General features: G+C 45.9%; 1 long non-coding RNA gene across 1 annotated transcript; it reads left to right on the top strand.

Moving 5' to 3' along the window:
- The first annotated feature begins 12,724 nt into the window (after window positions 1-12,724).
- LOC125517356 lies at window positions 12,725-15,673 on the top strand. The gene is made up of 2 exons (XR_007287563.1): window positions 12,725-13,510; window positions 13,619-15,673. It is a non-coding gene; the product is annotated as an uncharacterized LOC125517356 (long non-coding RNA).
- The last annotated feature ends 1,765 nt before the right edge of the window (window positions 15,674-17,438 follow it).

Here is a 17,438-nt window from a genome sequence, read left to right as displayed (position 1 = left end):
AAAAGTGGTGGTGGTGTGCATGTGCGCCTTTGTGATCCAACTTCAAATTTGTCGCAATCCACAACCAAACAAACCCAAAACCAAACCAAACCTGTTGTAGACATGATGTTGAAACGCTGGGGCAAGCACTAGGATCACAACAGGCACGAGGGCCTGAAGAAACTGATATGTGATCGGTTGAGGCGTCACATTCACCCTCTAGATCGCTGACCTCAGGAAAAGGAGATCATCTTTATTTCAGCTATTAATTCATTGAGTGGGCACTCAAAATGGTCAGTCAGATGGGGACCCAAAAGGCAGATGAGGCTGGCCCATATCAAACCTCTTTCTACTGAGAACAACATTGCAAATTGCTACCACCTCCGTTTCAAAATATAAGATATTACGTTTTGGTAGGCCTCATGTGAACGTCTTATATTTTGAAACATAGGCAATACTTGTCGTGCTACCTGTTCTTACTGAGAACGGCACGGGTAAATGCTATAGTTGCTTAACATTGGGAATGCAATAAATTTGCAAGAGGGATGTAGTTGGTTCGCTAACACAGTCTAACATAATATCATGTAATGATCTACTAAAATGTAGAGTTTTACCACTGCATAAAGGCTTATCCTCTGTTGCCATTTGCCAATAGTATCAATGTATAACCTACATAGAAATAGGGTTGTGAATGGCAAATAAACGGCGCCCGCGAGTCTTGTTTAGTTAGTTTTAGCTAGCTCGATTGTTCATTTTCCCTGGAAAAATCAACTTTATTGAACTGTTAGAATATAAGTGGTGGATTAAACGGCCCCGGTTTACATCCTTACATAGAATACGACCAAAACAGGCATTAGGCAGCACGGGTAAATGAGTTATATTAGAGGCCCTACACCAACAGCATTGGTATTCTGCAAAACAAAGTGTAGGCGTGCATACCAAATATGTCTAGTTACTATTAAAAAGGTTATCAGAACGCTGACAACTTTGAGCTAAACTTGATCTATGTGCTTTGGTTCCAGTTCACAGAACTAGGATGAGCTGCAGAAACATACTACCTCCGTGCGGAATTAACTGGCCAGCCTAGAGCCGAGGGCTGGTGGGCTCCATATCTTCAGAACTCTACAGAATCCACCGATGCGATTCCAGTGCTTATGTTTCTTTTAGAGAGGCCATCTATCTTGGTTGCGGAGAGCGCCTGACCCCCGCGTCGCACCCCGCTCGGGCGACAAGGGTGGTACTCCAACCCTAGCCGTTGTCGGGGCCGGCCCACCTTCCTTCCTCCCTCCCGCCTCGGCAACGACGGCGGAGGCCACTCCTGCCTCGCGGCAGGCGGTCTATGCTGCGTTGGCGCGTCATCCGGCTATGGATCGGCGGCGGTGTCGCGTCATCCGACTATGGATCGGCGGCGGTGTCGAGGGCCTGGTGGACTGCTTGGTGGCACCTCCGGCCAGATCTAATCTGGCCGGTGCAACCGGCGATGGTGGTCATCTTCTCCGTCACAGGTGGCCGGCCAGAGGCTGGGTGGTCGGATCTCGAGATCCGTCATCTAGTCCCGGCTGCGAGTTGGAGAGTCAGAGTTGCCGGTGAAAACCGAGCCGACGGCAGGCGATGGCGGTGTTCTGCGATCGTTACCTTGATGAAGGCTTCGTTGTGTAACTGTTGTCGACCCACTCGTGCTGCTCCGGAGGAAACCCTAGGATCTGGTTCTCCAGATCAGACGATGGCGGCACTGCGGTGTCGTTCCTCTTTTGGGAGCATCTTTTGTGAAGCAGCGTTGGAAGTCAGAGGTAGGAGGTGGAGCGGCTTCGTCTTGCACGGAGTTCAGTGGAGATGTCAAGTCATGCCTGGCCGACACGTGCTACACTTTGTCATGTCTGGTCGGCAGGTGCTACGCACGACAGCAGAGATTTCATGTTGTGTCGGCTGGTGGTACTTGGCGGTATGGTGCTGAGGTGTACCGGCGGCGACCGCGATGTGCTCAACAGTTCACGCGCAGGGAGGTGATGGCGTCGACGGTAGCTAGATCGGGCAAGGATGTTGCGTCAGTAGAGCTTTGAAGATGGAGTGGTGGTAGTTGGTGGCGGCAGCCTCTGAGAGCGCACCGGACCGGTGTGTGCCCATACCCGGCAAGTGGCTTGGTTGCGGCCTCAGGTCTTAGATGTTAGCTTGGCTGCGAGGTGTGTGATATTAGGTCCGAACTATCAGTATCCCTTCAGTAATTGGATAGGAGTAGCGACAGATGTTGCCTAGATGGCGACTTCAGACTTAATGATGTATTTCTCTGTAAGGTCTTGTGTGAATAATTAATAAAATTGCTGCATGCATCGTCTAGATGCAGGCAGGGGGTCTTCCTCCTTTTCAAAAAAAAAATCACAACTATTGCCGAGCCTCCTCGCAGGAGCTGAGCTTGAGAGGTCAACGCCATGTTGTACGTCCTGCTGCGGAAGTATCTTCCACAGTACTACCAGCTGCACGAGTTACTCGTGCGCCAACTGAGCTAGCAGCACGTTCCCAAGCTCCTTTGCCACCTGACACTATTTCCCAAGCACTCTTGACACAAGACGAGTTGGCAAGATCAGATGAACCTTGTGAGCTTCAACAGCAAGAAGATAGTTGCCGAAGTCAAGTTACAGTTGCATGCTTCTTTATATGTAGTCTCATAGTTTGATGTATACTAACATTTCCTATGTTCGTTGTTGGACTAGCACTTAGGCGCAAGAAGAAACAAACATCAGGGATAATGCTTGATAGGTTAACTAAATCTAGAGGAGGAAGAATGGAGATCCGTTTTGAGGCAGGTTTAAAAAGGCCACGTGATGCTACAAAGTCAGCCAAGTTAGTATCAGAGGCAGCGGTTGCCGTTAGGTGTCATGTACGTATCCTCCCAACATGGATTCAGTACAGGAATGACATAGACGAAACCCATTTCAACACCTTCCTTGAGTCTGCTCTGCTGAGGTTCAAGTTTTGAGGCAGGTTTAAAAAGGTCACGTGACAGAGACGAAAGGTTATCAGATGAGGTTCAAGTTGGATAGCCAAGATGATGCAACCAGACAAGTTTGCACCCATGTTTTCAAGTCTGCTCTACGACAGTATCGGTATAACTTGAGGAAAACTCACTTTGAAGGCAAGGCTAACAGTGAACTTTCCCAAACATCTCTAGTGGAAAATATATCGGATGAAGACTGGAGGGGCCTCGTTAAACACTGGTCTGATCCGAAGTGTCTGGTACATTATATATATGTGATCAGATCACATGTTGATGTCCTATTTACACATGTGCCACACAAATCTATCTTCTTGTAGGTGAAATGTTCAAAGAACAAGTCCAACCGTAGAAATTGAAATTCCAACAAACGACAGGATCTCGTAGCTATATTGCACACTGCGAGGCTCTTGTAATTAGTTGCCATTTCACTCTTTTCGCCGTACCATATTATCAGATCTATATTGACTTGTTCCAAATGAAGAGGAAAGCCTGCAAGGACCAAAAAGTACCTGAACCAAATGCTGCGGAAATCTTCAAGGACTGTCACACCAGCAAGAAGAATGGCATGACTACACCAGTCAAAGCCGCTGTTGTAAGTCCTTAATCCTCATGTCTTTTAACTACTACTTACTCTGACTTGTGCCTTGAACTGCATGGTTTGCAACCAATGTATATTACTCTTTTCAATTTTATACACAATTGTCTTAGCGTATCATTGCACCTTACATGGTTTAAAAGAGAGGAGTGTTGTTCCTTTGATCTTGACCTGTAATCTAGTTTCGTGTTGGACTTGCCCACACAACGTTACAATTGCCCGTTTGTCTGTTCTTAGTTGTTTTGTGATATGAATGATGTCATACTATGCTTATCGTATTATAAACTTCGTCTCTTTATCCTTAGCCCTCAATAAAATGTGAAGCAATAGACAATACATTAGTGATGGTACATGGTCATATGTTTGGAACCTGGTTTTATTATGTACTTTGCAATAAAATACAACTAATATTTTACATGGATTCACCAGAATAAGTTCTCTATATAGACCAAAGCTATTTTGTTTGGTTTTGCTGCCTCCTTAATATCTTCTGTTCTGGTACTACTAATGTAAAACCTCAACTTTTCAGCGAGCTATGAAAAAATGGTGGAACCGCCACCTTCTGAAGGTGGCAAGGCAACTATAACCGCAATGTCAGCTCTTGCTGCAGTGGGTTAGTACCTGTCCACTAACAGTGCCAAAAGCACGTTCCCGCGTAATACTGGGTTGCATTGTTAAGGCAATCTCGTCCAAACTGCCTCATGATCAAGATATGCAAGCTCAAAACAATGTTGTATCTGCGCTCCAGACACAAGTCCATTCCCTAACAAAGACCCTTTGTGAAACAAGGAGAGACATTGTTCGATGTTGCCAAGATATGCATGGTTTTGAAATCAGACTATCAGACATTTTCTATATTGTTCAGGAGCCTAGGAGAACTGAGGCGAAGGTTATGGTGCTCCATCGGACAATACAACATGAAAACGTAACAGTCAGGTCAAATGAACTGAGCTTCTGAACTTATGGTGGTGCATTTATCTGCTAGACTGTTAACTTTTATGCCAACCTTCCTTTTGTTTTATAGTTGTAATTTGTTTTGGTGCGATACAAAATTTGTTCTTAACGTGCAGCCACCGGCTGAAGAAAATAGCAAGCCATTTTTGTATAGTGTAGGGTGTTCCCTATATTTGCACTGGTGGCGAATTTTGATGCCCAGTGGATGTAATATGTGTAATAGCCGTGATAGCCTAGCGTAAGTTGCTTGCTTATTTATTTCCTTATTGTCTTATTTATTTGTTTTCTTGTAGTCAGTGCATTTCTCTTTCCGCGGTTTGCTAGTGGCCATAATAACCTATTTTTTAAAACTAGGCCACATTAACCATGGGCTACATATTTACTGTAGTTAACATGGGCCTCCTACGGGTCGTAGAAACAATGGGCCTTCTAAGGGCCGTAGAAACAATGGGCCTTCTAGTGGGTGTAGAAACAATGGGCCTTATACGGTCCGTAGACACAATGAGCCTTCTACGGGCTGTATCATCAATCGGCCTTCTACGGGCCGTATGATCGGTTGGCCAAACATGGGCCAATAACAGACCACATTATGACCGTAAAATGGGCTAGAGTTGAAATCGTCCGTTCATGGGCCGACCATAACGGGCTGTCGTTAATCGGCCATATTTGATGGCACTATGAAAATGGCCCAACGTATTAACGGGCCACAAATGGGCTGACTGTAACCACAGGCTGAATTTGGCCCACAAGCAGAAAATGACAATAACGGGCCAAAAGTAAACGAATGCTGGAAATGAACCCAAGAATAAAGGCCCTGAGAAGGCCGAAAGATAACATGGGCTGGAAACGGCCCAACAGAATAATGAGCCGTTAATGGGTATAAAGTGATACACTATTCATTACGAGCCAGTTTTACCACGGGCCATTAATGGGCCGAGGGTTACTAAGGGCCTCATATGGGCCGAAAGACGTCATGGGCCATACATGGGCCGGAAGTTAAAACGGGATGGAATTATATTGGGCGGCCCAGATGACGCTACTGGGCCTAACTCGGATAGGCCGTAAACGGGCCCTAGGTTAGCGGGCTGTAAATGGGCTATATGCGAACATGTCGTTAACAAGCTTGCCGTGGGCCGGCCCGCCACCTTTTGACCAAGTCAAACGGGCCGGCCTTTTCACAAGATTGGGCCTCTGTTGGGCCGTGCCACGTGTCGACGTATCATAGGCGCTTTGGGTCCAATGAGTGGATGACATCTGTCCCAATGGTGAGCCGACATGTGTTTCCTCCAGCTAATGATGATTTTACATGTGGAAAATCCCCATTGGTCAGGGCTGTTAACAGGTTATCGGATCCAAAACCGGACCCGATAGCTTAACGACGTTCCGTTACAATGGATGCCACGTGTCGGTCACCCTTGACGAAAGCACTTCTGTGATGCGTGATTTATCGTCATGGAAGTGGACACTTCCGTGATGATAATTTTGGTAATGTCATGGAACACTTCTATGACAGCACATGTATGACTATCTTGATTCTGTCATAAATTTGTCATGGATGACAAAATGTGATCTACTGTGACAAACACGTATCATCACGGAAGTGTATTTTTTTGTAGTGAAGTCAGGGGAACCATACACCCCTATTTGTGTACCCGACAAAGAGCTATCACTGCTTCATTGGATGAACTTGTAACAATGATGTCATCAACATATATGAGCACAAACATGGATGTACAAGACTTATTATAAATGAATAGTGAAGTATCAGATTTTTAAGGAACAAAATCAAGTGATTGTAACTTTGAGCTCAAACAAAAGTACTATGCCCTAGGAGCTTGCTTCAGTCCATAAAGGGATTTTTCAAGCTTGCACACATGAAAGGCTTTATTTTGTTCTCAAAACCAGGAGATTATTTCATGTACATTTCCTCTTCCAGAACACCATGAAGAAACACATTCTGCACATCTAGCTATTTGAGACACCATGATCTAGATACAACAACAGAAAAAACAAGACAGATGGTGAAAGCTTTAACAACTGGACTAAATGTGTCCTCATAATCTATGCCATATATCTATTTGAATCCTTTAGCAACTAGCCTAGCCTTGTAAAGATCTATAGTGCCATCTGACTTTTTATTTATCTTGTACACCCCTTTACAATCAATCAAATGTTTACCTTGATGGGAAGGAACCAGGTGCCACGTGTTGTTTTTCTGGAGTGCTTGAAATTCTTCTTCCATAGCTTTCCTCCACTTAGGATCTTTGCATGCTTCCTACTATGTGTTGGGTTCTCTTGTGGAACAAGTTAGACCATATTTAACTTTGTAATTCATAGGCTGCATTACCCCTGCTCGTAGCCTCATGCGTGGTGGAGTTGTATGTTGAACTGCAGTGGCGGGGCTGGGCACATAAGATCCTGCAGCAGAATGTCCTGGTGATCCCAAGGTGGAATCACTTACCACATCAACAGGATCCAGTGCAGTTGAGTCTGTGGCCATAGCCACGAAGGACGGCGCAGAAGATATGGCCATGCAAGAGACAGCCACCGAATCCGGGTGGGATCCCGTGTGCTGATAGAGAGGCATGTGCAGCACCGTTGATTGGAGCTGCCCCGCCTAAGTAGACTCGTGGGACTATGCCGAACCGGCCAGTCAGTGTGTCCCTTGGCATGGTCGCACACACATGGGCTGGCTAGCCCTCATCCAGACCTGTGTCCATTGTTGATTGGGGCATGGCAGCTCTGTCACAGAATCCCCCTCAGAATCAGCACTGCCAGAGCAGATGCAACCAATCCCGGAGGCAATTGCGTCTGCTCTTGTAGCGTTGATCCCAAGGGGGTGATTCCATGAAAGAGCTGCCATGCACCAGTGGACACATGAAATAATGTCTGTTTTGAGCATTTTCCCCATTGTTTGGCCTCATTTTTTTCGGCTGCTTTGGCATTTGTTCCTGCAACACCACAAAGCTCATGTTCACGGTTAGAAGAGTTAGTCATATGATCAGTACAATTATCGTCCCCGTGATCAAAACTGGACAAATGAGAAGGAAGAAGGAGAATTTCCTTGCGAAGAAGGGCACCGGCATTAGGATGAAGATGAGTGATGTGTACTATGCAACTTTATCCTTGTAGACGTTGTTGGGCCTCCAAGTGCAGGGTTTTGTAGGACAGTAGCAAATTTCCCTCAAGTGGATGACCTAAGGTTTATCAATCCGTGGGACGCGTAGGATGAAGACGGTCTCTCTCAAACAACCCTACAACCAAATAACAGAGAGTCTCTTGTGTCCCCAACACACCCAATACAATGGTAAATTGTATAGGTGCACTAGTTCGGTGAAGAGGTGGTGATACAAGTGCAATATGGATTGTAGGTATAGGTTTTTGTAATCTGAAAATATAAAAATAGCAAGGTAACTAATGATAAAAGTGAGCGAAAATGGTATTGCAATGCTTCGAAACAAGGCCTAGGGTTCATACTTTCACTAGTGCAAGTTCTCTCAACAATGATAACATAATTAGATCATATAACAACCCCTCAACATGCAACAAAGAGTCACTCCAAAGTCACTAATAGAGGAGAACAAACGAAGAGATTATTGTAGGGTACGAAACCACCTCAAAGTTATTCTTTGTGATCGATCTATTGGGCTATTCCTATAAGTGTCACAAACAGCCCTAGAGTTCGTCCTAAAATAACACCTTAAGACACACATCAACCAAAACCCTAATGTCACATAGATACTCCAATGTCACCACAAGTATCCATGGGTTTGATTATACGATATGCATCACACAATCTCAGATTCATCTATTCAAACCAACACAAACAACTTCAAAGAGTGCCCCAAAGTTTCTACCGGAGAGTCAAGACGAAAACGTGTGCCAACCCCTATGCATAAGCTCACATGGTCATAGAACCCGCATGTTGATCACCAAAATATACATCAAGTAGATCATGTGAATATCCCATTGTCACCACAGATAAGCTCATGCAAGGCATACATCAAGTGTTCTCAAATCCTTAAAGACTCAATCCGATAAGATAACTTCAAAGGGAAAACTCAATTCATTACAAAAAGGTAGAGGGGGAGAAACATCATAAGATCCAACTATAATAGCAAAGCTCATGGTACATCAAGAACACGAGAGAGAGAGATCAAACACATAGCTACTGGTACATACCCTCAGCCCCGAGGGTGAACTACTCCCTCCTCGTCGTGGAGAGCATCGGGATGATGAAGATGGCCACCGGTGATGATTCCCCGTTCCGGCAGGGTGCTGGAAAAGGGTCCCGATTGGTTTTTGGTGGCTACAGAGGCTTGCGGCGGCGGGACTCCCGATCTAGGTTTATTTCTGGGGGTTTCTATTTTTATAGGAATTTTTGCGTCGAGAAAAAGTTAGGGGGGGTCCACGAGTCAACCACAAGCTCGGAGGGCGCACCCTCCACCCTTGCGGAGGCCTCGTGGCTCTTCTGGCCCAACTCTTTTGCTTCAGGGGCTTCTTCTGGTCCATAAAAAATCACCATAAATTTTTTAGCTCAATTGGACTCAGTTTGATATTCCTTTTTTGTGAAACTCAAAAACAACGAAAAACAGAAACTGGCACTAGGCTCTAGGTTAATAGGTTAGTCCCGGAAATCATATAAAATAGCATATAAATGCATATAAAACATCCAAGATTGATAATATAATAGCATGAACAATAAAAAATTATAGATACATTGGAGACGTATCAATGAGCAAAAGGGAAAATTGTTTCATCAAACACAACATCCCGGGATATATAGACTCGACCAGTAGCAACATCTAGGCACTTGACACCTTTGTGGTTGGCACTATAACTGAGAATGACACATTGTTTTGAGCGGAACATGAGTTTGTGATTGTTGTAGGGATGAAGGTTGGGCCAACCATGGGCGGAGCCAGGATTTGAACATAGGGGGACGGATTAAAGATATAAATTTTAGCATCCCACAACCGATTATAAACGTCCTCCTTACCAATTATCTTACGTATAGAATCTAAAACTTAGCTCATAAATTACTACATTGGAGATAGATCAAACATACAACTGTTTCTTTTATATAATTAGGGGAAGGATATCAATTAGCAGCATTATTTATTGGTTTTTAAAATGAAATGTCTAATTAGTATCTTAACATACCGTCTTGCATGCTTGATTAATAGACTGATAGGTCGTAATCCATAAGAGAAGAATGAACCAGCTACTAGGGATAGTATATGTGGGTACCTTTCCAACAGAGCCTTGCTGCCTTGGATCATGCAAATATACTCAAGTAACTCGACGGACTCAGTGACACATAGGGCGTTGGATCGATGGCGGAATCAACAGGGCGGCTAACGCCATGAGAGCACCTTTGCGTCTTTGCCTTAGTAGTCTCCTAACGCCGGTGACGGGAGAAGCGCCTGCCGGTTGGCGATCGGGATTGGGGGTGCAACGAGCCATATCGGCGGCAAGAAACCCTAGCGATTAGCGATTGGGAGATCGATCTTGGATTAGACGCACAGACTTACAGAAAGATAGACTTGTAGGCCTCCTGCCTCTACGGATGGGCTACTATTTGGGCTTCGGTTTGCTTCGGTTTGCATGGTCAATACATTAGCGCTATGTTTGGGCTCAATTGCTAAATAAGTTGTCATTATCTCCGGCCAATTAGCACAAATATTAGCATAATACTACTAGGATAGCCCGTGAGACATTGAGGGGGTCCGATCGTTGGGGGGGGGGTCTAGCCCCTGTTCACCCCTGTCTCCGCCCCTGGGGCCAACACGCACAACCAAAGACACGAAGGGATTGATAATCTGGTCGAGTATTAAGAAGCCTATGCATAGGACTGTCATTATCAATAACACGACTAGGAAGCATATTTATGAGATGAACGATGGTGAGGAATTCTTCATCCCAAAATTTAAGGGGCATAGAAGCTCCGGTAAGAAGAGCTAGGAAAATTTCAACAATATGCCTATGTTTAAGTTCAGCCATCCATTTTGTTGATGTGCATGAGGGCAAGAAACATGATGAGAGTTCCCCAAGCCTTGAAAGAAAGAGTTTAATTTCTCACATTCGCCACCCAATCAGATTGGACAAAGATGATCTTGCTAGTAAATTTACGTTCAACAAGTGCTTGAAAGTGTTGAAAAACTTGGAACACATCGGAACATTTTTTGAGAAGATATATCCAAGTGAATTTACTGTAATCGTCGATGAAGCTAACATAGTAAGTATATCTACCAACATAAGTAGGAGCATGGCCCCATACATCAGAAAAAATAAGTTGTAAAGGCCGGGTAGAAATACTAGTAGACACAGGATATGGCAACTGATGAGAGTTAGCTTGTTGACAAGAATCACAAATAGTTTCAACACTACGCTCACCAACACATGGGAGGTTATTATTTCTAAGAACTTCTTGAACAATAAAAAAAGAAGGATGCCTCAATGTGTATGCCACTGTTCCGAAGAGATTTTGATGACACCACAGACTTGTTTATTGAATCTTCTAAATTGGGGAATCAACGGGTAAAGACCATGCACACATCTACCTCGGTAGAGAATTTTCCCCGTGGCCTGATCACGAATTGTGACAGCCTGATTTTTGGCCCTTTCTTTTTCTTTTGTTTTTCTAAGGTTTTTGCTTGAGTTTCCTTTTTCTGTGGCTATGTGGTCTGGAAACTGAAGAAGATGCCCTCTTGTTTGCTTCCAGAGTGGCTTGTCATACCCAAATCTTTTCCTAGACCCTATCATTTTTCATCCTAGCCAAAATCCCAATATTCTTTTCATTGGGAATATTCCTTTTTTATTAAAGGAATAACTCAAATTGCCCTAGGTTGTGAAGCAACCTTTAGTTCATCACTCTTAAAATCCCCAAATAATTCTCATAAATTTTTTGGGTCATATATTTCTCAAATATGGAAAATATTTCATTTTTCATGTTTATCATCATGCTCAAATAATTCATTTCCTATTCTGCCCTAAATGGCACATTGTGAAGCAAGTGCTATTTTCCTTTTCCCAATTGACCCCAAACTCCTTGGAGACCTTCATTGCCACATGCCAAAATTCAACTTTATTTTCCAAGCCAATCTTCCTCAGTGATTTTTCAAAGTTTCTATCAAACAGAAGCCCCCGTGAAGGAAGTACTAGCTAGGAGCATTCAAATGAGTTGAAATTTGGCATGAATCTTCATGTGTTCATATAATTAGCCTTCTCCAAATTTCAGCTCCATCCTTTGATCTATTTGAGCACAGGACCAAATCTTTGATTCTGGCAATATTTTCAGGTTGTGAAGCAAGTGCAGTTTATATTGCTTCATTAATTCTGAGAAAATACCAGATTATTCTCCTACCCAAATAACAGCTCTCCACCAAATTTGGCACCATTTCACCTAGCCAATAATTCTCCAAAATTCTTGCAAGATTCTGTTCAGTAAAGATGTTTGTGAAGCAAGTACCACTTTGGCTTATCCATTTGGTATGAAATTTTTACAGCATCTTACTATGACCAAATCATTAAGCCTTGCCAAATTTGAGATCAATTTGACACTCCATGTGAGTGCATCATCCAAATCTCATTTCTGACCATATTTGGCAGTTGCAAAGCAACTATATTAAATCTTGATCCTAATCCCCTCAAAGCTACCAGGGTGAAAGTCCTTCTTACCTTAAAACTACCAGACAACTCCTTTGCTTCCAAACCCCTTCCTGTTGATCAGCAGTGCCTAGTCAAGTTTACTGCAGTAAACTTAAGGTGTTAACTACCATTTAACCATGTCACTTTTAGCCAAACTACCACCGCAGTTGCAACCTCCTCAGGAAGGACAAACTCCCAGACATTGTTTGGCCGGCTGTGTGCTGTGTGCACCAGTGCGCGCGGTGACCACCTCTTTGACATGCCATGAACGCGAGCTGGATGATTTCTTGCTCGGGCCCCTCCCCCTCTCGTCGGCTTCGCGCGCGTGAGCGTGTCCAGGAGGTAGCCCTCCTCGTCGCCCACTTACTGGACCCCTCTCCCCCTCCGTCCGCTTGCTCACCGACGCTCACCGCCGCGTGACCACAAGAGAACAGTGGCCATTTGGCTCTGTTCGTCGCTGTCTTCTTCCCCCTGTGCTCCGTGGGCTCCCTCTGCCCTGTGGGCTCCTCCCTACGTCTCCCCGTCGCCTTCCCCCAAGCTCGAGCGCGCGCCGGCCACGCGTCCGCAGCGACGCCAGCGCGATACTCCCTTGCCCGGCTATATATAGGCCTTCCTCGAGCCTTGAGCACACCAGAAGCCTTCCCTCACTCCCAGCTCCCTCCCCAATCACTCTCCCGAGCTTAAAGAGCTCTCTTCGCTGCCCATGGCCACCGTAGCCGCCGCGGTGCTCCGCTCGAATCCGAGCAGCCCTGATCTCCTCCCCTCCTGATTCCACCTCCAGAGGCCCCCATCCACACCCCGGAGCCGCCCGAGCCCCCTCCCTCCTCCTCTGGTGGCTGTTGGCCGTGAGCCCCGTCGGTGCCCGTCGCCACCGTCCGCCATGTCCTCGCTCCCTCTCGCCTCGGTCCTCCCCGGAGCCCGTGCTCTCCGCAGACGGGTGCAGCCACTCCTGCTGAGCTCGCCCATAGGTCGAGCGAGGCGGGGGATGGCCGGAGCCGGCCGGACGAGCCCCCGCGCCGGCGACCTCCTTCTGGACTGCGGGCGAGGCGAAGACGACGTTGACCCCGTCCCTGGGCCCCGCCTGTCGGCCTCTCTGCGCTGACCGGGCCGGCCTGCTAACGTGGTTGAGTGGAGGCGTACTCTGTGGAGTACGTTTTCGCTTAACAAAAGCGTAATCAACTTCTTCGTCGTGCGAGAATGCGTTTTCCCTTCTGGAAAACGTATTTTCAGAAAAGGCGCATTCTGTTTTTCCTGCTGAGGGCCTGTTTGTGATGATTTTATTACAGATAAGTCCCTGGAAGAAAAACCCTTATAATTTTTTGCTCACAACTCCAAATGAGGTGATTCCAAAGCCCATTTATTCGTCTCGTCGAGCCCGTTCTGTTGGTTTCATTTTCACTATGGTTTGACACTGTGAAAATGACCTTTTTGCCCTTGCACGTAAACAGCCCCTCCGAGAGAGAACTGTTTCCGGCAAATCTTTCCGCGGCTTCACCACACTTCTCCCCGGTGCCTTCTTCATCCCCAGGAAAGCCACAATACCCACTTGCATGATGTTCATGTAGTAGCCATGGTTTTCAACTTGAACATTTATTAAATGATTGCTTGTTTAAAATATGGTTATAGTTGTCTCGGTAATGCTTATGGATAAATGCTTACTTTCTTGCTATGTTGTTATGCACCGGATTTGTCATGCCCTACTAGTTGTTAGTATTCCTCTCATATGCTTATGCTTGCTAGTAGTACATATTGATGTTGGTAATGGTCTTCAGTGCATGACTGCCGTCGGTCCCGAGTACCGTTGTTATGCATGTCCCATTGTATCTAGTTGGTTAAATGCTTGCATGGTGGCATTGTTGATATGTTCTTGCATGATATTTATTGTTGATGCTAATGGTCATGCTATGTTTCATAGAAGTATGTACTTATGATGTTCATGCTAGTCCGTATGCCATGTTTCGTTGGATATAATTCATTGTTGATATGGTGGATAGTTATGTGGTTCTCTCATGATTATGTTGATATCATGCTCATGCATTGTAATTGCATCATGTTATTTTATCATGGCTCAGCATTTTGCATTCAAGTTTAACCGGATTAAATTGAACTTGAACAACTGTTGGCTGAGTCATGGTGCCACCATATCGAAACTGACCAGTGCAACCGCACTTGCCGATATGGGAAGGTCCTAACTGGGTCTATTGTCGTGCCTCCCGCCGGTGCCTCCAACTAGGGAAGGTTATGGGCGTGCTTACCCTGATCAGGTAGGCGGACATAACCTTGTGTGCCCGTAGTTTGGATGATAAGCGCTTTTGTCCCCAAGTGGGATCGTTTTTGCCATGACGGTGGTCGGTGTGTCTTTGGTAGACACGGGGCCACCCAGGACTAGCCCATTGGTGATTGGGTCAGAGTGGCCGAGAGAGTGTCATGGAAGTAGACCGGTTCTGTCGGAACGCCGTTGGTCCACCCTAATGGGAGTGCGAGGCCATGGGTTTCGTGGTGTGGGTACAGTGTGCTACCTCTGCAGAGTGTATATTAAATCTATCGATAGCCGCGCCGGCGGATAAGGGCCCAGTTCGTGTCGGTCCCACCGTGAGTCAATAGTATTAATAATAACTTGATTAATGACAACCCCGGTTCGATAAGTTGGTGGTGATCGCCGGAAGGATCACGGTTTGAGATAAGTTGGTTGTGATCGCCGGAAGGATCACTGTTTATGATAAGTTGGTTGTGATCGCCGGAAGGATCACAGTTTGAGACCAAGTGTTGGTCATGGTTGTGATCGCCGGAATGATCACCGTTGTATCAAGGATACTGAGTGGTTGGATATTCGTGATGTTGTGCGAGAATCGTGGGTAAAGATCAAGCTCCTTGTGGTCATTTAATAATTACTACGGTATTGTTTATACCAAGCTTGATTTGATCCTGAGATGATCGTGTAATGTCCGAGGTTGGTAAGTGATGCATGTGATGGTTACGAGGCAACCCGAACAGAATAAATGGTGCATGTAGTGTCATCATGTTGCATGCTAGTAGCATCAGATCTATATGTTCATGCCATGCTCATGTTGTTCTATCTGTATCATGTTCATGTTGTTCATGCCATGTTATTCTGATGATCTCATGATAATTCCTGCTTAACCTGTAATTGCCATGCTGTTGTTGTCTTAAATGCTTCTGGTTATTGTGGGCTTGCAAGTACATTCAATGTACTGACCTGGCGTGTCATGCCAGTTTGCAGGTCATGCCGGATTTGAATGCTTGTTTGCTGTGAATTCTTTGTTTGCGATCTAGGATAAGCGTTCCAGCCAGAGTCCCTGTGAAATGGAGTTCACCACCGTCGTTGTTCCGCTGCTAGAGTTATTCCGCTGCTTTGAGTTGTTCTGCTGCTTGTATAGAGCAACCGTGGTTGGCATAGTGTCGCCATGCCGATGTTAGTCATTGTAATATCGGAACCCTTGTATTCATATTCGTGTTGTAATAGAGAGCTAGTTTGTTCTATACTAAGCAGTGCCATATTCCAGAAGACTTCTCCTCGATCTCTGGGCTGGAATATGGGGCGTTCCGGTTTTCTCTGAGCCGGGGTGCCACATGAATCAAAAATAATATGGGTGAAACTCTAGAAAAACTTTCTTATCTATGGCAATACGATGAATAGAAAGAAGGTTCTTTGAGGTTTCTGGAACATGCAAGACATTTTTAAGGTGAATATCACGATGAGGGGTGGTGATAATTGCATATGATTTATCTTCATACCTTCACCGTTTGCATTATGGACTTGATCGTCGCCACGATACTTCTCGCTCATGGTCACCTTCTCGAGCTCATTGGTGATCTGTTCGGTGGCGCCGAAGTCGACATACCAATTTGTGTCAACTCCATATGACATGTCTGCACCTACTACAACTTTTTTTCGCTGAGAATTGTTTTCAGCATAGCGCCAATCACAATCTTTCGTGATATGATTATTTTTCTTACAAATCTGACACTTGTTTTCATATTCCTCATAACCTTGGAAGGGGTGCCCCCTATTGTTGTTGTAGAAGGGATGCCTATTATTTTACCAAAGTTGTTGTTGTGCCACTGTTCTGTCGACCAGATTGGTAGTGCAGGCCGCCATCACCACAGCCGCCGGACTTATTGTAGTAGTTGTTGTCATAGTTGTTGACGCCACCATTGCCACCATGAGATCAACCTCCCCTGCCGCCACCGCCACCATTCTTGCGGTAGCCTTTGAAGGAACCCCCATGACCTCGGGTAGCAGTGTTGGCAGATGATTTGAAGGCGCCTGCTCCTATGCCCTGAAACATCTCGATGGGCTGATCAAAATTGGCCACAATGCAGAAGAGGTCATCTACAGATAGGGGCATGGTGCGAACATCAAGAGCATAAATCAGGGGCTGGTAGTCCATGTCCAGACCCGCAATGATGAGCGAGATGAGCTCACCCTCTATGAGGGGTTTACCAGCAGTAGCGAGTTCGTCAGAGAGTGTCGGATTTCAGGTTCCGGCAAAACCCTTGAGGTTCGAACATTGGGGTGTGCACAAAGATCTCTCCCCCTCTCTAGCTCGCACACTCTACGATCTGATGGCCTAGCTCGATGAACCGAAAGAACATGAGACACAAGATTTATACTGGTTCGGGCCACCGTTGTGGTGTAATACCCTACTCTAGTGTGGTGTGGTGGATTGCCTCTTGGGATGAGGATGAACAGTTACAAGGGAAGAACAGCCTCGTGAGGAGAGGTGTTCTTGTGCTTAGTGAACTTGAGTGGTTGGGGATGATATGGATCCGCTCTTGGTCCGAATCAGATGCCTCCCTATGGTGGTGGCTAGTCCTATTTATAGAGGCCCTGGTCCTCTTCCCAAATATTGAGCGGGAAGGGATCCCACAACGGCCAAATTCGAAGGGACACAACTAGTACAAGCTATCCTGACAAAAGTAGTCTTTGCCTACCAAAGGCTCTGGTGGTGACGCCGTCTTGGGCTCCACGGTGACCTCCGTCCTACCGTCCTGCTGGTCTTGGTCTTGTTGCACCGATATGGAAACCTTTACCTGATGCCTCGGGACTCCTCGTCCGCGCTTGCCCCTTTAGCACCAAAGAGGAAACAAGGACACTACGCGCGCTGGCGCCCGCCTGGCTCCAGTCATCATGGCTTGCATCACAGAAACCTCATGAGGTGCCCCTTGCCTTGATCTCTTCGCCCCTCACGAGCCAGCCTGGTGAGGCCGTCCCTGAGGAGGTCTTGCGTCATTCGCCTCGCGAGG

The sequence above is a fragment of the Triticum urartu genome, chromosome 6, assembly GCF_003073215.2.
Source record: "Triticum urartu cultivar G1812 chromosome 6, Tu2.1, whole genome shotgun sequence".
In the NCBI taxonomy this organism is placed as follows: Eukaryota; Viridiplantae; Streptophyta; class Magnoliopsida; order Poales; family Poaceae; genus Triticum; species Triticum urartu.
This window is presented reverse-complemented; position numbering and strand designations above follow the sequence as displayed.